This window comes from Ambystoma mexicanum, chromosome 5q (assembly GCF_040938575.1).
Source record: "Ambystoma mexicanum isolate Mex_15411 chromosome 5q, UKY_AmexF1_1, whole genome shotgun sequence".
In the NCBI taxonomy this organism is placed as follows: Eukaryota; Metazoa; Chordata; class Amphibia; order Caudata; family Ambystomatidae; genus Ambystoma; species Ambystoma mexicanum.
In genome coordinates this window covers 1,374,600,481-1,374,622,879 of record NC_090933.1, presented here as the reverse complement: position 1 = coordinate 1,374,622,879, position 22,399 = coordinate 1,374,600,481, and the positions used below count along the sequence as shown (strand labels likewise).

Sequence of the window (22,399 nt, the reverse complement as noted above, 5' to 3'; positions counted from 1 at the left end):
AAGGCCCAGGGTAGAGCTAGACAATAACAGTAACTGGCATGTGCCACCTGAAGGCCCAGGGCACTGCTAGACAATAACAGTAACTGGCATGTGTCGCCTGAAGCCCAGGGCACTGCTAGACAATAACAGTAACTGGCATGTGCCACCTGAAGGCCCAGGGCACTGCTCGACAATAACAGTAACTGCATGTGCCGCCTGAAGCCCCAGGGCACCGCTAGACAATAACAGTAACTGGCATGTGCCACCTGAAGCCCCAGGGCACTGCTAGACAATAACAGTAACTGGCATGTGCCACCTGAAGACCCAGGGCACTGCTAGACAATAACTGTAACTGGCATGTGCCACCTGAAGCCCCAGGGCACTGCTAGACAATAACAGTAACTAGCATGTGCCACCTGAAGGCCCCGGGCAGTATTGACAATAACAGTAACTGGCATGTGCCACCTGAAGCCCCAGGGCAGTGCTAGACAGTAACAGTAACTGGTATGTGCTACCTGAAGCCCCATGGTGACGCTAGACAATAACAGTAACTGGCATGTGCTGCCTGAAGCCCCAGGGCACTGCTAGACAATATCAGTAACTGGCATGTGCCACCTGAAGCCCCAGGGCACTGCTAGACAATAATAGTAACTGGCATGTACCACCTGAAGCCCCAGGGCACTGCTAGACAATAACAGTAACTGGCAGGTGCCACCTGAAGCCCCAGGGCACTGCTAGACAATAACTGTAACTGGCATGTGCCACCTGAAGGCCCAGGGCACTGCTAAACAATAACAGTAACTGGCATGTGCCACCTGAAGGCCCATGGCACCGCTAGACAATAACAGTAACTGGCATGTGCCACCTGAAGCCGCAGGGCACTGCTAGACAATAACAGTAACTGGCATGTGTCGCCTGAAGCCCCAGGGTACTGATAGACAATAACAGTAACTGGCATGTGCCACCTGAAGGCCCAGGGAACTGCTAAACAATAACAGTAACTGGCATGTGCCACCTGAAGCCCCAGGACACTGCTAGACAATAACAGTAACTGGCATGTGCCACCTGAAGCCCCAGGGTACTGCTAGACAATAACAGTAACTGGCATGTGCCACCTGAAGGCCCAGGGCACTGCTAAAAAATAACAGTAACTGGCATGTGCCGCCTGAAGCCCCAGGGCAGCGCTAGGAAATAACAGTAACTGGCATGTGCCAACTGAAGCCCCAGGGCACTGCTAGAAAATAACTGTAACTGGCATGTGCCACCTGAAGCCCCAGGGCACTGCTAGACAATAACAGTAACTAGCAAGTGCCGCCTGAAGGCCCCGGGCAGTATTGACAATAACAGTAACTGGCATGTGCCGCCTGAAGACCCATGGCACCGCTAGACAATAACAGTAACTGGCATGTGCCACCTGAAGGCCCAGGGCACTGCTAAACAATAACAGTAACTGGCATGTGCCGCCAGAAGCCCCAGGGCACTGCTAGGAAATAACAGTAACTGGCATGTGCCACCTGAAGCCCCAGGGCACTGCTAGACAATAACAGTAACTGGTATGTGCCACCTGAAGGCCCAGGGCACTGCTAGACAATAACAGTAACTGGCATGTGCCACCTGAAGGCCCAGGGCACTGGTAGCCAATAACAGTAACTGGCATTTGCCACCTGAAGCCCCAGGGCACTGCTAGACAATAACAGTGACTGGCATGTGCCACTTGAAGCCCCAGGGCACTGCTAGACAATAACAGTAACTGGCATGTGCCGCTTGAAGCCACATGACAGAGCTAGACAATAACAGTAACTGGCATGTGCCGCCTGAAGCTGCAGGGCACTGCTAGACAGTAACAGGAAGTGGCATGTGCCACCTGAAGGTCCAGGGTAGAGCTAGACAATAACAGTAACTGGCATGTGCCACCTGAAGGCCCAGGGCACTGCTAGACAATAACAGTAACTGGCATGTGTCGCCTGAAGCCCAGGGCACTGCTAGACAATAACAGTAACTGGCATGTGTTGCCTGAACCCCCAGGGCACTGCTAGACAGTAACAGTAACTGGTATGTGCTACCTGAAGCCCCAGGGTGACGCTAGACAATAACAGTAACTGGCATGTGCTGCCTGAAGCCCCAGGGCACTGCTAGACAATAACAGTAACTGGCATGTGTCGCCTGAAGCCCCAGGCCACCGCTCGACAATAACAGTAACTGGCATGTGCCACCTGAAGCCCCAGGGCACTGCTAGACAATAACAGTAACTGGTATGTGCCACCTGAAGGCCCAGGGCACTGCTAGACAATAACAGTAACTGGCATGTGCCACCTGAAGGCCCAGGGCACTGGTAGCCAATAACAGTAACTGGCATGTGCCGCCTGAAGCCCCAGGGCACTGCTAAACAATAACAGTAACTGGCATGTGCCACCTGAAGCCCAGGGCACTGCTAGACAATAACAGTAACTGGCATGTGCCGCCTGAAGCCACATGACAGAGCTAGACAATAACAGTAACTGGCATGTGCCGTCTGAAGCTGCAGGGCACTGCTAGACAATAACAGTAACTGGCATGTGTTGCCTGAAGCCCCAGGGCACTGCTAGACAGTAACAGTAACTGGTATGTGCTACCTGAAGCCCCAGGGTGACGCTAGACAATAACAGTAACTGGCATGTGCTGCCTGAAGCCCCAGGGCAATGCTAGACAATAACAGTAACTGGCATGTGTCGCCTGAAGCCCCAGGGCACCGCTCGACAATAACAGTAACTGGCATGTGCCACCTGAAGCCCCAGGGCACTGCTAGACAACAACAGTAACTGGCATGTGCCACCTGAAGGCCCAGGGCACTGCTAGACAATAACAGTAACTGCATGTGCCGCCTAAAGCCCCAGGGCACCGCTAGACAATAACAGTAACTGGCATGTGCCACCTGAAGCCCCAGGGCACTGCTAGACAATAACAGTAACTGGCATGTGCCACCTGAAGCCCCAGGGCACTGCTAGACAATAACAGTAACTGGCATGTGCCACCTGAAGTCCCAGGGCACTGCTAGACAATAACTGTAACTGGCATGTGCCACCTGAAGCCCCAGGGCACTGCTAGACAATAACAGTAACTAGCATGTGCCGCCTGAAGGCCCCGGGCAGTATTGACAATATCAGTAACTGGCATGTGCCACCTGAAGCCCGAGGGCAGTGCTAGACAGTAACAGTAACTGGTATGTGCTACCTGAAGCCCCATGGTGACGCTAGACAATAACAGTAACTGGCATGTGCTGCCTGAAGCCCCAGGGCACTGCTAGACAATAACAGTAACTGGCATGTGCCACCTGAAGCCCCAGGGCACTGCTAGACAATAACAGTAACTGGCATGTACCACCTAAAGCCCCAGGGCACTGCTAGACAATAACAGTAACTGGCAGGTGCCACCTGAAGTCCCAGGGCACTGCTAGACAATAACTGTAACTGGCATGTGCCACCTGAAGGCCCAGGGCACTGCTAAACAATAACAGTAACTGGCATGTGCCACCTGAAGGCCCATGGCACCGCTAGACAATAACAGTAACTGGCATGTGCCACCTGAAGCTGCAGGGCACTGCTAGACAATAACAGTAACTGGCATGTGTCGCCTGAAGCCCCAGGGTACTGATAGACAATAACAGTAACTGGCATGTGCCACCTGAAGGGCCAGGGAACTGCTAAACAATAACAGTAACTGGCATGTGCCACCTGAAGCTCCAGGGTACTGCTAGACAATAACAGTAACTGGCATGTGCCACCTGAAGGCCCAGGGCACTGCTAAAAAATAACAGTAACTGGCATGTGCCGCCTGAAGCCCCAGGGCAGCGCTAGGAAATAACAGTAACTGGCATGTGCCACATGAAGCCCCAGGGCACTGCTAGACAATAACTGTAACTGGCATGTGCCACCTGAAGCCCCAGGGCACTGCTAGACAATAACAGTAACTAGCAAGTGCCGCCTGAAGGCCCCGGGCAGTATTGACAATAACAGTAACTGGCATGTGCCGCCTGAAGGCCCATGGCACCGCTAGACAATAACAGTAACTGGCATGTGCCACCTGAAGGCCCAGGGCACCGCTAGACAATAACAGTAACTGGCATGTGCCACCTGAAGGCCCAGGGCACTGCTAAACAATAACAGTAACTGGCATGTGCCACCTGAAGCCCCAGGGCACTGCTAGGAAATAACAGTAACTGGCATGTGCCACCTGAAGCCCCAGGGCACTGCTAGACAATAACAGTAACTGGTATGTGCCACCTGAAGGCCCAGGGCACTTCTAGACAATAACAGTAACTGGCATGTGCCACCTGAAGGCCCAGGGCACTGGTAGCCAATAACAGTAACTGGCATTTGCCACCTGAAGCCCCAGGGCACTGCTAGACAATAACAGTGACTGGCATGTGCCACCTGAAGCCCCAGGGCACTGCTAGACAATAACAGTAACTGGCATGTGCCGCTTGAAGCCACATGACAGAGCTAGACAATAACAGTAACTGGCATGTGCCGCCTGAAGCTGCAGGGCACTGCTAGACAATAACAGGAAGTGGCATGTGCCACCTGAAGGTCCAGGGTAGAGCTAGACAATAACAGTAACTGGCATGTGTCGCCTGAAGCCCAGGGCACTGCTAGACAATAACAGTAACTGGCATGTGTTGCCTGAAGCCCCAGGGCACTGCTAGACAGTAACAGTAACTGGTATGTGCTACCTGAAGCCCCAGGGTGACGCTAGACAATAACAGTAACTGGCATGTGCTGCCTGAAGCCCCAGGGCACTGCTAGACAATAACAGTAACTGGCATGTGTCGCCTGAAGCCCCAGGGCACTGCTCGACAATAACAGTAACTGGCATGTGCCACCTGAAGCCCCAGGGCACTGCTAGACAATAACAGTAACTGGTATGTGCCACCTGAAGGCCCAGGGCACTGCTAGACAATAACAGTAACTGGCATGTGCCACCTGAAGGCCCAGGGCACTGGTAGCCAATAACAGTAACTGGCATTTGCCGCCTGAAGCCCCAGGGCACTGCTAGACAATAACAGTAACTGGCATGTGCCACCTGAAGCCCAGGGCACTGCTAGACAATAACAGTAACTGGCATGTGCTGCCTGAAGCCACATGACAGAGCTAGACAATAACAGTAACTGGCATGTGCCGTCTGAAGCTGCAGGGCACTGCTAGACAATAACAGTAAGTGGCATGTGCCACCTGAAGGCCCAGGGTAGAGCTAGACAATAACAGTAACTGGCATGTGCCACCTGAAGCCCCAGGGCACCGCTAGACAATAACAGTAACTGGCATGTGCCATCTGAAGCCCCAGGGCACTGCTAGACAATAACAGTAACTGGCATGTGCCACCTGAAGCCCCAGGGCACTGCTAGACAATAACAGTAACTGGCATGTGCCACCTGAAGTCCCAGGGCACTGCTAGAGAATACCAGTAACTGGCATGTGCCTCCTGAAGCCCCAGGGTACTGCTAGACAATAACAGTAACTGGCATGTGCCACCTGAAGGCCCAGGGCACTGCTAGACAATAACAGTAACTGGCATGTGTCACCTGAAGCCCAGGGCACTGCTAGACAATAACAGTAACTGGCATGTGTTGCCTGAAGCCCCAGGGCACTGCTAGACAGTAACAGTAACTGGTATGTGCTACCTGAAGCCCCAGGGTGACGCTAGACAATAACAGTAACTGGCATGTGCTGCCTGAAGCCCCAGGGCACTGCTAGACAATAACAGTAACTAGCATGTGTCGCCTGAAGCCCCAGGGCACTGCTCGACAATAACAGTAACTGGCATGTGCCACCTGAAGCCCCAGGGCACTGCTAGACAATAACAGTAACTGGTATGTGCCACCTGAAGGCCCAGGGCACTGTTAGACAATAACAGTAACTGGCAGGTGCCACCTGAAGGCCCAGGGCACTGCTAAACAATAACAGTAACTGGCATGTGCCACCTGAAGGCCCATGGCACCGCTAGACAATAACAGTAACTGGCATGTGCCACCTGAAGCCGCAGGGCACTGCTAGACAATAACAGTAACTGGCATGTGTCGCCTGAAGCCCCAGGGTACTGATAGACAATAACAGTAACTGGCATGTGCCACCTGAAGGCCCAGGGAACTGCTAAACAATAACAGTAACTGGCATGTGCCACCTGAAGCCCCAGGACACTGCTAGACAATAACAGTAACTGGCATGTGCCACCTGAAGCCCCAGGGTACTGCTAGACAATAACAGTAACTGGCATGTGCCACCTGAAGGCCCAGGGCACTGCTAAAAAATAACAGTAACTGGCATGTGCCGCCTGAAGCCCCAGGGCAGCACTAGGAAATAACAGTAACTGGCATGTGCCACCTGAAGCCCCAGGGCACTGCTAGAAAATAACTGTAACTGGCATGTGCCACCTGAAGCCCCAGGTCACTGCTAGACAATAACAGTAACTAGCAAGTGCCGCCTGAAGGCCCCGGGCAGTATTGACAATAACAGTAACTGGCATGTGCCGCCTGAAGACCCATGGCACCGCTAGACAATAACAGTAACTGGCATGTGCCACCTGAAGGCCCAGGGCACTGCTAAACAATAACAGTAACTGGCATGTGCCGCCAGAAGCCCCAGGGCACTGCTAGGAAATAACAGTAACTGGCATGTGCCACCTGAAGCCCCAGGGCACTGCTAGACAATAACAGTAACTGGTATGTGCCACCTGAAGGCCCAGGGCACTGCTAGACAATAACAGTAACTGGCATGTGCCACCTGAAGGCCCAGGGCACTGGTAGCCAATAACAGTAACTGGCATTTGCCACCTGAAGCCCCAGGGCACTGCTAGACAATAACAGTGACTGGCATGTGCCACTTGAAGCCCCAGGGCACTGCTAGACAATAACAGTAACTGGCATGTGCCGCTTGAAGCCACATGACAGAGCTAGACAATAACAGTAACTGGCATGTGCCGCCTGAAGCTGCAGGGCACTGCTAGACAGTAACAGGAAGTGGCATGTGCCACCTGAAGGTCCAGGGTAGAGCTAGACAATAACAGTAACTGGCATGTGCCACCTGAAGGCCCAGGGCACTGCTAGACAATAACAGTAACTGGCATGTGTCGCCTGAAGCCCAGGGCACTGCTAGACAATAACAGTAACTGGCATGTGTTGCCTGAACCCCCAGGGCACTGCTAGACAGTAACAGTAACTGGTATGTGCTACCTGAAGCCCCAGGGTGACGCTAGACAATAACAGTAACTGGCATGTGCTGCCTGAAGCCCCAGGGCACTGCTAGACAATAACAGTAACTGGCATGTGTCGCCTGAAGCCCCAGGCCACCGCTCGACAATAACAGTAACTGGCATGTGCCACCTGAAGCCCCAGGGCACTGCTAGACAATAACAGTAACTGGTATGTGCCACCTGAAGGCCCAGGGCACTGCTAGACAATAACAGTAACTGGCATGTGCCACCTGAAGGCCCAGGGCACTGGTAGCCAATAACAGTAACTGGCATGTGCCGCCTGAAGCCCCAGGGCACTGCTAAACAATAACAGTAACTGGCATGTGCCACCTGAAGCCCAGGGCACTGCTAGACAATAACAGTAACTGGCATGTGCCGCCTGAAGCCACATGACAGAGCTAGACAATAACAGTAACTGGCATGTGCCGTCTGAAGCTGCAGGGCACTGCTAGACAATAACAGTAACTGGCATGTGTTGCCTGAAGCCCCAGGGCACTGCTAGACAATAACTGTAACTGGCATGTGCCACCTGAAGCCCCAGGGCACTGCTAGACAATAACAGTAACTAGCAAGTGCCGCCTGAAGGCCCCGGGCAGTATTGACAATAACAGTAACTGGCATGTGCCGCCTGAAGGCCCATGGCACCGCTAGACAATAACAGTAACTGGCATGTGCCACCTGAAGGCCCAGGGCACCGCTAGACAATAACAGTAACTGGCATGTGCCACCTGAAGGCCCAGGGCACTGCTAAACAATAACAGTAACTGGCATGTGCCACCTGAAGCCCCAGGGCACTGCTAGGAAATAACAGTAACTGGCATGTGCCACCTGAAGCCCCAGGGCACTGCTAGACAATAACAGTAACTGGTATGTGCCACCTGAAGGCCCAGGGCACTTCTAGACAATAACAGTAACTGGCATGTGCCACCTGAAGGCCCAGGGCACTGGTAGCCAATAACAGTAACTGGCATTTGCCACCTGAAGCCCCAGGGCACTGCTAGACAATAACAGTGACTGGCATGTGCCACCTGAAGCCCCAGGGCACTGCTAGACAATAACAGTAACTGGCATGTGTCGCCTGAAGCCCCAGGGCACTAATAGACAATAACAGTAACTGGCATGTGCCACCTGAAGGCCCAGGGCACTGCTAAACAATAAAAGTAACTGGAATGTGCCGCCTGAAGCCCCAGAGCATCGCTAGGAAATAACAGAAACTGGCATGTGCCACCTGAAGCCCCAGGGCACTGCTAGACAATAACAGTAACTGGCATGTGCCACCTGAAGCCCCAGGGCACTGCAAGACAATAACAGTAACTGGCATGTGCCGCCTGAAGCCCCAGGGCACTGCTAGCCAATAAAAGTAACTGGCATGTGCCACCTGAAACCCCAGGGCACAGCTAGACAATAACAGTAACTAGCATGTGCCGCCTGAAACCCCAGGGCACTGCTAGACAATAACAGTAACTGGCATGTGCCGCCTGAAGCCCCAGGGCACTGCTAGACAATAACAGTAACTGGCATGTGCCGCCTGAAGCCCCAGGGCACAGCTAGACAATAACAGTAACTGGCATGTGCCACCTGAAGCCCCAGGGCACTGCTAGACAATAACAGTAATTAGCATGTGCCGCCTGAAGCCCCAGGGCACCGCTAGGAAATAACAGTAACTGGCATGTGCCATCTGAAGCCCCAGGGCACCAATAGACAATAACAGTAACTGGCATGTGCCACCTGAAGGCCCAGGGCACCGCTAGAGAATGACAGTAACTGGCATGTGCCGCCTGAAGGCCCAGGGCACTGCTAGACAATAACAGTAACTGGCATGTGTTGCCTGAAACCCCAGGGCACCGCTAGACAATAACAGTAACTGGCATGTGCCACCTGAAGGCCCAGGGCACTGCTAGACAATAACAGTAACTGCATGTGCCGCCTGAAGCCCCAGGGCACCGCTAGACAATAACAGTAACTGGCATGTGCCACCTGAAGGCCCATGGCACCGCTAGACAATAACAGTAACTGGCATGTGCCACCTGAATCCGCAGGGCACTGCTAGACAATAACAGTAACTGGAATTTGTGTCGCCTGAAGCCACAGGGTACTGATAGACAATAACAGTAACTGCCATGTGCCACCTGAAGGCCCAGGGCACTGCTAAACAATAACAGTAACTGGCATGTGCCACCTGAAGCCCCGGGGCACTGCTAGACAATAACAGTAACTGGCATGTGCCACCTGAAGTCCCAGGGCATTGCTAAACAATAACAGTAACTGGCATGTGCCGCCTGAAGCCCCAGGGCACCGCTAGGAAATAACAGTAACTGGCATGTGCCACCTGAAGCCCCAGGGCACTGCTAGACAATAACTGTAACTGGCATGTGCCACCTGAAGCCCCAGGGCACTGCTAGACAATAACAGTAACTAGCATGTGCCGCCTGAAGGCCCCAGGCACTGCTAGACAATCACAGTAACTGGCATGTGTTGCCTGAAGCCCCAGGGCACTGCTAGACAGTAACAGTAACTGGTATGTGCTACCTGAAGCCCCAGGGTGACGCTAGACAATAACAGTAACTGGCATGTGCTGCCTGAAGCCCCAGGGCACTGCTAGACAATAACAGTAACTGGCATGTGTCGCCTGAAGCCCCAGGGCACCGCTCGACAATAACAGTAACTGGCATGTGCCACCTGAAGCCCCAGGGCACTGCTAGACAATAACAGTAACTGGCATGTGCCACCTGAAGGCCCAGGGCACTGGTAGCCAATAACAGTAACTGGCATGTGCCGCCTGAAGCCCCAGAGCACTGCTAGACAATAACAGTAACTGGCATGCACCACCTGAAGCCCAGGGCACTGCTAGACAATAACAGTAACTGGCATGTGCCGCCTGAAGCCACATGACAGAGCTAGACAATAACAGTAACTGGCATGTGCCGTCTGAAGCTGCAGGGCACTGCTAGACAATAACAGTAAGTGGCATGTGCCACCTGAAGGCCCAGGGTAGAGCTAGACAATAACAGTAACTGGCATGTGCCACCTGAAGGCCCAGGGCACTGCTAGACAATAACAGTAACTGGCATGTGTCGCCTGAAGCCCAGGGCACTGCTAGACAATAACAGTAACTGGCATGTGCCACCTGAAGGCCCAGGGCACTGCTCGACAATAACAGTAACTGCATGTGCCGCCTGAAGCCCCAGGGCACCGCTAGACAATAACAGTAACTGGCATGTGCCACCTGAAGCCCCAGGGCACTGCTAGACAATAACAGTAACTGGCATGTGCCACCTGAAGACCCAGGGCACTGCTAGACAATAACTGTAACTGGCATGTGCCACCTGAAGCCCCAGGGCACTGCTAGACAATAACAGTAACTAGCATGTGCCACCTGAAGGCCCCGGGCAGTATTGACAATAACAGTAACTGGCATGTGCCACCTGAAGCCCCAGGGCAGTGCTAGACAGTAACCGTAACTGGTATGTGCTACCTGAAGCCCCATGGTGACGCTAGACAATAACAGTAACTGGCATGTGCTGCCTGAAGCCCCAGGGCACTGCTAGACAATATCAGTAACTGGCATGTGCCACCTGAAGCCCCAGGGCACTGCTAGACAATAATAGTAACTGGCATGTACCACCTGAAGCCCCAGGGCACTGCTAGACAATAACAGTAACTGGCAGGTGCCACCTGAAGCCCCAGGGCACTGCTAGACAATAACTGTAACTGGCATGTGCCACCTGAAGGCCCAGGGCACTGCTAAACAATAACAGTAACTGGCATGTGCCACCTGAAGGCCCATGGCACCGCTAGACAATAACAGTAACTGGCATGTGCCACCTGAAGCCGCAGGGCACTGCTAGACAATAACAGTAACTGGCATGTGTCGCCTGAAGCCCCAGGGTACTGATAGACAATAACAGTAACTGGCATGTGCCACCTGAAGGCCCAGGGAACTGCTAAACAATAACAGTAACTGGCATGTGCCACCTGAAGCCCCAGGACACTGCTAGACAATAACAGTAACTGGCATGTGCCACCTGAAGCCCCAGGGTACTGCTAGACAATAACAGTAACTGGCATGTGCCACCTGAAGGCCCAGGGCACTGCTAAAAAATAACAGTAACTGGCATGTGCCGCCTGAAGCCCCAGGGCAGCGCTAGGAAATAACAGTAACTGGCATGTGCCACCTGAAGCCCCAGGGCACTGCTAGAAAATAACTGTAACTGGCATGTGCCACCTGAAGCCCCAGGGCACTGCTAGACAATAACAGTAACTAGCAAGTGCCGCCTGAAGGCCCCGGGCAGTATTGACAATAACAGTAACTGGCATGTGCCGCCTGAAGACCCATGGCACCGCTAGACAATAACAGTAACTGGCATGTGCCACCTGAAGGCCCAGGGCACTGCTAAACAATAACAGTAACTGGCATGTGCCGCCAGAAGCCCCAGGGCACTGCTAGGAAATAACAGTAACTGGCATGTGCCACCTGAAGCCCCAGGGCACTGCTAGACAATAACAGTAACTGGTATGTGCCACCTGAAGGCCCAGGGCACTGCTAGACAATAACAGTAACTGGCATGTGCCACCTGAAGGCCCAGGGCACTGGTAGCCAATAACAGTAACTGGCATTTGCCATCTGAAGCCCCAGGGCACTGCTAGACAATAACAGTGACTGGCATGTGCCACTTGAAGCCCCAGGGCACTGCTAGACAATAACAGTAACTGGCATGTGCCGCTTGAAGCCACATGACAGAGCTAGACAATAACAGTAACTGGCATGTGCCGCCTGAAGCTGCAGGGCACTGCTAGACAGTAACAGGAAGTGGCATGTGCCACCTGAAGGTCCAGGGTAGAGCTAGACAATAACAGTAACTGGCATGTGCCACCTGAAGGCCCAGGGCACTGCTAGACAATAACAGTAACTGGCATGTGTCGCCTGAAGCCCAGGGCACTGCTAGACAATAACAGTAACTGGCATGTGTTGCCTGAACCCCCAGGGCACTGCTAGACAGTAACAGTAACTGGTATGTGCTACCTGAAGCCCCAGGGTGACGCTAGACAATAACAGTAACTGGCATGTGCTGCCTGAAGCCCCAGGGCACTGCTAGACAATAACAGTAACTGGCATGTGTCGCCTGAAGCCCCAGGCCACCGCTCGACAATAACAGTAACTGGCATGTGCCACCTGAAGCCCCAGGGCACTGCTAGACAATAACAGTAACTGGTATGTGCCACCTGAAGGCCCAGGGCACTGCTAGACAATAACAGTAACTGGCATGTGCCACCTGAAGGCCCAGGGCACTGGTAGCCAATAACAGTAACTGGCATGTGCCGCCTGAAGCCCCAGGGCACTGCTAAACAATAACAGTAACTGGCATGTGCCACCTGAAGCCCAGGGCACTGCTAGACAATAACAGTAACTGGCATGTGCCGCCTGAAGCCACATGACAGAGCTAGACAATAACAGTAACTGGCATGTGCCGTCTGAAGCTGCAGGGCACTGCTAGACAATAAAAGTAACTGGCATGTGTTGCCTGAAGCCCCAGGGCACTGCTAGACAGTAACAGTAACTGGTATGTGCTACCTGAAGCCCCAGGGTGACGCTAGACAATAACAGTAACTGGCATGTGCTGCCTGAAGCCCCAGGGCAATGCTAGACAATAACAGTAACTGGCATGTGTCGCCTGAAGCCCCAGGGCACCGCTCGACAATAACAGTAACTGGCATGTGCCACCTGAAGCCCCAGGGCACTGCTAGACAACAACAGTAACTGGCATGTGCCACCTGAAGGCCCAGGGCACTGCTAGACAATAACAGTAACTGCATGTGCCGCCTAAAGCCCCAGGGCACCGCTAGACAATAACAGTAACTGGCATGTGCCACCTGAAGCCCCAGGGCACTGCTAGACAATAACAGTAACTGGCATGTGCCACCTGAAGCCCCAGGGCACTGCTAGACAATAACAGTAACTGGCATGTGCCACCTGAAGTCCCAGGGCACTGCTAGACAATAACTGTAACTGGCATGTGCCACCTGAAGCCCCAGGGCACTGCTAGACAATAACAGTAACTAGCATGTGCCGCCTGAAGGCCCCGGGCAGTATTGACAATATCAGTAACTGGCATGTGCCACCTGAAGCCCGAGGGCAGTGCTAGACAGTAACAGTAACTGGTATGTGCTACCTGAAGCCCCATGGTGACGCTAGACAATAACAGTAACTGGCATGTGCTGCCTGAAGCCCCAGGGCACTGCTAGACAATAACAGTAACTGGCATGTGCCACCTGAAGCCCCAGGGCACTGCTAGACAATAACAGTAACTGGCATGTGCCGCTTGAAGCCACATGACAGAGCTAGACAATAACAGTAACTGGCATGTGCCGCCTGAAGCTGCAGGGCACTGCTAGACAATAACAGGAAGTGGCATGTGCCACCTGAAGGTCCAGGGTAGAGCTAGACAATAACAGTAACTGGCATGTGTCGCCTGAAGCCCAGGGCACTGCTAGACAATAACAGTAACTGGCATGTGTTGCCTGAAGCCCCAGGGCACTGCTAGACAGTAACAGTAACTGGTATGTGCTACCTGAAGCCCCAGGGTGACGCTAGACAATAACAGTAACTGGCATGTGCTGCCTGAAACCCCAGGGCACTGCTAGACAATAACAGTAACTGGCATGTGTCGCCTGAAGCCCCAGGGCACTGCTCGACAATAACAGTAACTGGCATGTGCCACCTGAAGCCCCAGGGCACTGCTAGACAATAACAGTAACTGGTATGTGCCACCTGAAGGCCCAGGGCACTGCTAGACAATAACAGTAACTGGCATGTGCCACCTGAAGGCCCAGGGCACTGGTAGCCAATAACAGTAACTGGCATTTGCCGCCTGAAGCCCCAGGGCACTGCTAGACAATAACAGTAACTGGCATGTGCCACCTGAAGCCCAGGGCACTGCTAGACAATAACAGTAACTGGCATGTGCTGCCTGAAGCCACATGACAGAGCTAGACAATAACAGTAACTGGCATGTGCCGTCTGAAGCTGCAGGGCACTGCTAGACAATAACAGTAAGTGGCATGTGCCACCTGAAGGCCCAGGGTAGAGCTAGACAATAACAGTAACTGGCATGTGCCACCTGAAGCCCCAGGGCACCGCTAGACAATAACAGTAACTGGCATGTGCCATCTGAAGCCCCAGGGCACTGCTAGACAATAACAGTAACTGGCATGTGCCACCTGAAGCCCCAGGGCACTGCTAGACAATAACAGTAACTGGCATGTGCCACCTGAAGTCCCAGGGCACTGCTAGAGAATACCAGTAACTGGCATGTGCCTCCTGAAGCCCCAGGGTACTGCTAGACAATAACAGTAACTGGCATGTGCCACCTGAAGGCCCAGGGCACTGCTAGACAATAACAGTAACTGGCATGTGTCGCCTGAAGCCCAGGGCACTGCTAGACAATAACAGTAACTGGCATGTGTTGCCTGAAGCCCCAGGGCACTGCTAGACAGTAACAGTAACTGGTATGTGCTACCTGAAGCCCCAGGGTGACGCTAGACAATAACAGTAACTGGCATGTGCTGCCTGAAGCCCCAGGGCACTGCTAGACAATAACAGTAACTAGCATGTGTCGCCTGAAGCCCCAGGGCACTGCTCGACAATAACAGTAACTGGCATGTGCCACCTGAAGCCCCAGGGCACTGCTAGACAATAACAGTAACTGGTATGTGCCACCTGAAGGCCCAGGGCACTGTTAGACAATAACAGTAACTGGCAGGTGCCACCTGAAGGCCCAGGGCACTGCTAAACAATAACAGTAACTGGCATGTGCCACCTGAAGGCCCATGGCACCGCTAGACAATAACAGTAACTGGCATGTGCCACCTGAAGCCGCAGGGCACTGCTAGACAATAACAGTAACTGGCATGTGTCGCCTGAAGCCCCAGGGTACTGATAGACAATAACAGTAACTGGCATGTGCCACCTGAAGGCCCAGGGAACTGCTAAACAATAACAGTAACTGGCATGTGCCACCTGAAGCCCCAGGACACTGCTAGACAATAACAGTAACTGGCATGTGCCACCTGAAGCCCCAGGGTACTGCTAGACAATAACAGTAACTGGCATGTGCCACCTGAAGGCCCAGGGCACTGCTAAAAAATAACAGTAACTGGCATGTGCCGCCTGAAGCCCCAGGGCAGCACTAGGAAATAACAGTAACTGGCATGTGCCACCTGAAGCCCCAGGGCACTGCTAGAAAATAACTGTAACTGGCATGTGCCACCTGAAGCCCCAGGGCACTGCTAGACAATAACAGTAACTAGCAAGTGCCGCCTGAAGGCCCCGGGCAGTATTGACAATGACAGTAACTGGCATGTGCCGCCTGAAGACCCATGGCACCGCTAGACAATAACAGTAACTGGCATGTGCCACCTGAAGGCCCAGGGCACTGCTAAACAATAACAGTAACTGGCATGTGCCGCCAGAAGCCCCAGGGCACTGCTAGGAAATAACAGTAACTGGCATGTGCCACCTGAAGCCCCAGGGCACTGCTAGACAATAACAGTAACTGGTATGTGCCACCTGAAGGCCCAGGGCACTGCTAGACAATAACAGTAACTGGCATGTGCCACCTGAAGGCCCAGGGCACTGGTAGCCAATAACAGTAACTGGCATTTGCCACCTGAAGCCCCAGGGCACTGCTAGACAATAACAGTGACTGGCATGTGCCACTTGAAGCCCCAGGGCACTGCTAGACAATAACAGTAACTGGCATGTGCCGCTTGAAGCCACATGACAGAGCTAGACAATAACAGTAACTGGCATGTGCCGCCTGAAGCTGCAGGGCACTGCTAGACAGTAACAGGAAGTGGCATGTGCCACCTGAAGGTCCAGGGTAGAGCTAGACAATAACAGTAACTGGCATGTGCCACCTGAAGGCCCAGGGCACTGCTAGACAATAACAGTAACTGGCATGTGTCGCCTGAAGCCCAGGGCACTGCTAGACAATAACAGTAACTGGCATGTGTTGCCTGAACCCCCAGGGCACTGCTAGACAGTAACAGTAACTGGTATGTGCTACCTGAAGCCCCAGGGTGACGCTAGACAATAACAGTAACTGGCATGTGCTGCCTGAAGCCCCAGGGCACTGCTAGACAATAACAGTAACTGGCATGTGTCGCCTGAAGCCCCAGGCCACCGCTCGACAATAACAGTAACTGGCATGTGCCACCTGAAGCCCCAGGGCACTGCTAGACAATAACAGTAACTGGTATGTGCCACCTGAAGGCCCAGGGCACTGCTAGACAATAACAGTAACTGGCATGTGCCACCTGAAGGCCCAGGGCACTGGTAGCCAATAACAGTAACTGGCATGTGCCGCCTGAAGCCCCAGGGCACTGCTAAACAATAACAGTAACTGGCATGTGCCACCTGAAGCCCAGGGCACTGCTAGACAATAACAGTAACTGGCATGTGCCGCCTGAAGCCACATGACAGAGCTAGACAATAACAGTAACTGGCATGTGCCGTCTGAAGCTGCAGGGCACTGCTAGACAATAACAGTAACTGGCATGTGTTGCCTGAAGCCCCAGGGCACTGCTAGACAATAACTGTAACTGGCATGTGCCACCTGAAGCCCCAGGGCACTGCTAGACAATAACAGTAACTAGCAAGTGCCGCCTGAAGGCCCCGGGCAGTATTGACAATAACAGTAACTGGCATGTGCCGCCTGAAGGCCCATGGCACCGCTAGACAATAACAGTAACTGGCATGTGCCACCTGAAGGCCCAGGGCACCGCTAGACAATAACAGTAACTGGCATGTGCCACCTGAAGGCCCAGGGCACTGCTAAACAATAACAGTAACTGGTATGTGCCACCTGAAGCCCCAGGGCACTGCTAGGAAATAACAGTAACTGGCATGTGCCACCTGAAGCCCCAGGGCACTGCTAGACAATAACAGTAACTGGTATGTGCCACCTGAAGGCCCAGGGCACTTCTAGACAATAACAGTAACTGGCATGTGCCACCTGAAGGCCCAGGGCACTGGTAGCCAATAACAGTAACTGGCATTTGCCACCTGAAGCCCCAGGGCACTGCTAGACAATAACAGTGACTGGCATGTGCCACCTGAAGCCCCAGGGCACTGCTAGACAATAACAGTAACTGGCATGTGCCGCTTGAAGCCACATGACAGAGCTAGACAATAACAGTAACTGGCATGTGCCGCCTGAAGCTGCAGGGCACTGCTAGACAATAACAGGAAGTGGCATGTGCCACCTGAAGGTCCAGGGTAGAGCTAGACAATAACAGTAACTGGCATGTGTCGCCTGAAGCCCAGGGCACTGCTAGACAATAACAGTAACTGGCATGTGTTGCCTGAAGCCCCAGGGCACTGCTAGACAGTAACAGTAACTGGTATGTGCTACCTGAAGCCCCAGGGTGACGCTAGACAATAACAGTAACTGGCATGTGCTGCCTGAAGCCCCAGGGCACTGCTAGACAATAACAGTAACTGGCATGTGTCGCCTGAAGCCCCAGGGCACTGCTCGACAATAACAGTAACTGGCATGTGCCACCTGAAGCCCCAGGGCACTGCTAGACAATAACAGTAACTGGTATGTGCCACCTGAAGGCCCAGGGCACTGCTAGACAATAACAGTAACTGGCATGTGCCACCTGAAGGCCCAGGGCACTGGTAGCCAATAACAGTAACTGGCATTTGCCGCCTGAAGCCCCAGGGCACTGCTAGACAATAACAGTAACTGGCATGTGCCACCTGAAGCCCAGGGCACTGCTAGACAATAACAGTAACTGGCATGTGCTGCCTGAAGCCACATGACAGAGCTAGACAATAACAGTAACTGGCATGTGCCGTCTGAAGCTGCAGGGCACTGCTAGACAATAACAGTAAGTGGCATGTGCCACCTGAAGGCCCAGGGTAGAGCTAGACAATAACAGTAACTGGCATGTGCCACCTGAAGCCCCAGGGCACCGCTAGACAATAACAGTAACTGGCATGTGCCATCTGAAGCCCCAGGGCACTGCTAGACAATAACAGTAACTGGCATGTGCCACCTGAAGCCCCAGGGCACTGCTAGACAATAACAGTAACTGGCATGTGCCACCTGAAGTCCCAGGGCACTGCTAGAGAATACCAGTAACTGGCATGTGCCTCCTGAAGCCCCAGGGTACTGCTAGACAATAACAGTAACTGGCATGTGCCACCTGAAGGCCCAGGGCACTGCTAGACAATAACAGTAACTGGCATGTGTCACCTGAAGCCCAGGGCACTGCTAGACAATAACAGTAACTGGCATGTGTTGCCTAAAGCCCCAGGGCACTGCTAGACAGTAACAGTAACTGGTATGTGCTACCTGAAGCCCCAGGGTGACGCTAGACAATAACAGTAACTGGCATGTGCTGCCTGAAGCCCCAGGGCACTGCTAGACAATAACAGTAACTAGCATGTGTCGCCTGAAGCCCCAGGGCACTGCTCGACAATAACAGTAACTGGCATGTGCCACCTGAAGCCCCAGGGCACTGCTAGACAATAACAGTAACTGGTATGTGCCACCTGAAGGCCCAGGGCACTGCTAGACAATAACAGTAACTGGCAGGTGCCACCTGAAGGCCCAGGGCACTGCTAAACAATAACAGTAACTGGCATGTGCCACCTGAAGGCCCATGGCACCGCTAGACAATAACAGTAACTGGCATGTGCCACCTGAAGCCGCAGGGCACTGCTAGACAATAACAGTAACTGGCATGTGTCGCCTGAAGCCCCAGGGTACTGATAGACAATAACAGTAACTGGCATGTGCCACCTGAAGGCCCAGGGAACTGCTAAACAATAACAGTAACTGGCATGTGCCACCTGAAGCCCCAGGACTCTGCTAGACAATAACAGTAACTGGCATGTGCCACCTGAAGCCCCAGGGTACTGCTAGACAATAACAGTAACTGGCATGTGCCACCTGAAGGCCCAGGGCACTGCTAAAAAATAACAGTAACTGGCATGTGCCGCCTGAAGCCCCAGGGCAGCGCTAGGAAATAACAGTAACTGGCATGTGCCACCTGAAGCCCCAGGGCACTGCTAGAAAATAACTGTAACTGGCATGTGCCACCTGAAGCCCCAGGGCACTGCTAGACAATAACAGTAACTAGCAAGTGCCGCCTGAAGGCCCCGGGCAGTATTGACAATAACAGTAACTGGCATGTGCCGCCTGAAGACCCATGGCACCGCTAGACAATAACAGTAACTGGCATGTGCCACCTGAAGGCCCAGGGCACTGCTAAACAATAACAGTAACTGGCATGTGCCGCCAGAAGCCCCAGGGCACTGCTAGGAAATAACAGTAACTGGCATGTGCCACCTGAAGCCCCAGGGCACTGCTAGACAATAACAGTAACTGGTATGTGCCACCTGAAGGCCCAGGGCACTGCTAGACAATAACAGTAACTGGCATGTGCCACCTGAAGGCCCAGGGCACTGGTAGCCAATAACAGTAACTGGCATTTGCCACCTGAAGCCCCAGGGCACTGCTAGACAATAACAGTGACTGGCATGTGCCACTTGAAGCCCCAGGGCACTGCTAGACAATAACAGTAACTGGCATGTGCCGCTTGAAGCCACATGACAGAGCTAGACAATAACAGTAACTGGCATGTGCCGCCTGAAGCTGCAGGGCACTGCTAGACAGTAACAGGAAGTGGCATGTGCCACCTGAAGGTCCAGGGTAGAGCTAGACAATAACAGTAACTGGCATGTGCCACCTGAAGGCCCAGGGCACTGCTAGACAATAACAGTAACTGGCATGTGTCGCCTGAAGCCCAGGGCACTGCTAGACAATAACAGTAACTGGCATGTGTTGCCTGAACCCCCAGGGCACTGCTAGACAGTAACAGTAACTGGTATGTGCTACCTGAAGCCCCAGGGTGACGCTAGACAATAACAGTAACTGGCATGTGCTGCCTGAAGCCCCAGGGCACTGCTAGACAATAACAGTAACTGGCATGTGTCGCCTGAAGCCCCAGGCCACCGCTCGACAATAACAGTAACTGGCATGTGCCACCTGAAGCCCCAGGGCACTGCTAGACAATAACAGTAACTGGTATGTGCCACCTGAAGGCCCAGGGCACTGCTAGACAATAACAGTAACTGGCATGTGCCACCTGAAGGCCCAGGGCACTGGTAGCCAATAACAGTAACTGGCATGTGCCGCCTGAAGCCCCAGGGCACTGCTAAACAATATCAGTAACTGGCATGTGCCACCTGAAGCCCAGGGCACTGCTAGACAATAACAGTAACTGGCATGTGCCGCCTGAAGCCACATGACAGAGCTAGACAATAACAGTAACTGGCATGTGCCGTCTGAAGCTGCAGGGCACTGCTAGACAATAACAGTAACTGGCATGTGTTGCCTGAAGCCCCAGGGCACTGCTAAAAAATAACAGTAACTGGCATGTGCAGCCTGAAGCCCCAGGGCAGCGCTAGGAAATAACAGTAACTGGCATGTGCCACCTGAAGCCCCAGGGCACTGCTAGAAAATAACTGTAACTGGCATGTGCCACCTGAAGCCCCAGGGCACTGCTAGACAATAACAGTAACTAGCAAGTGCCGCCTGAAGGCCCCGGGCAGTATTGACAATAACAGTAACTGGCATGTGCCGCCTGAAGCCCAGGGCACTGCTAGACAATAACAGTAACTGGCATGTGCCGCCTGAAGCCACATGACAGAGCTAGACAATAACAGTAACTGGCATGTGCCGTCTGAAGCTGCAGGGCACTGCTAGACAATAACAGTAACTGGCATGTGCCACCTGAAGGCCCAGGGCACTGCTAAAAAATAACAGTAACTGGCATGTGCCGCCTGAAGCCCCAGGGCAGCGCTAGGAAATAACAGTAACTGGCATGTGCCACCTGAAGCCCCAGGGCACTGCTAGAAAATAACTGTAACTGGCATGTGCCACCTGAAGCCCCAGGGCACTGCTAGACAATAACAGTAACTAGCAAGTGCCGCCTGAAGGCCCCGGGCAGTATTGACAATAACAGTAACTGGCATGTGCCGCCTGAAGACCCATGGCACCGCTAGACAATAACAGTAACTGGCATGTGCCACCTGAAGGCCCAGGGCACTGCTAAACAATAACAGTAACTGGCATGTGCCGCCAGAAGCCCCAGGGCACTGCTAGGAAATAACAGTAACTGGCATGTGCCACCTGAAGCCCCAGGGCACTGCTAGACAATAACAGTAACTGGTATGTGCCACCTGAAGGCCCAGGGCACTGCTAGACAATAACAGTAACTGGCATGTGCCACCTGAAGGCCCAGGGCACTGGTAGCCAATAACAGTAACTGGCATTTGCCACCTGAAGCCCCAGGGCACTGCTAGACAATAACAGTGACTGGCATGTGCCACTTGAAGCCCCAGGGCACTGCTAGACAATAACAGTAACTGGCATGTGCCGCTTGAAGCCACATGACAGAGCTAGACAATAACAGTAACTGGCATGTGCCGCCTGAAGCTGCAGGGCACTGCTAGACAGTAACAGGAAGTGGCATGTGCCACCTGAAGGTCCAGGGTAGAGCTAGACAATAACAGTAACTGGCATGTGCCACCTGAAGGCCCAGGGCACTGCTAGACAATAACAGTAACTGGCATGTGTCGCCTGAAGCCCAGGGCACTGCTAGACAATAACAGTAACTGGCATGTGTTGCCTGAACCCCCAGGGCACTGCTAGACAGTAACAGTAACTGGTATGTGCTACCTGAAGCCCCAGGGTGACGCTAGACAATAACAGTAACTGGCATGTGCTGCCTGAAGCCCCAGGGCACTGCTAGACAATAACAGTAACTGGCATGTGTCGCCTGAAGCCCCAGGCCACCGCTCGACAATAACAGTAACTGGCATGTGCCACCTGAAGCCCCAGGGCACTGCTAGACAATAACAGTAACTGGTATGTGCCACCTGAAGGCCCAGGGCACTGCTAGACAATAACAGTAACTGGCATGTGCCACCTGAAGGCCCAGGGCACTGGTAGCCAATAACAGTAACTGGCATGTGCCGTCTGAAGCCCCAGGGCACTGCTAAACAATAACAGTAACTGGCATGTGCCACCTGAAGCCCAGGGCACTGCTAGACAATAACAGTAACTGGCATGTGCCGCCTGAAGCCACATGACAGAGCTAGACAATAACAGTAACTGGCATG

General features: G+C 53.1%; 1 protein-coding gene across 2 annotated transcripts in view; it reads left to right on the top strand.

Moving 5' to 3' along the window:
* The window catches only part of LOC138498731 (CD5 antigen-like), a 437,221-nt gene that overhangs the window by 323,635 nt on the left and 91,187 nt on the right, over window positions 1-22,399 (top strand). The gene's annotated exons all lie outside the window — the stretch shown is intronic.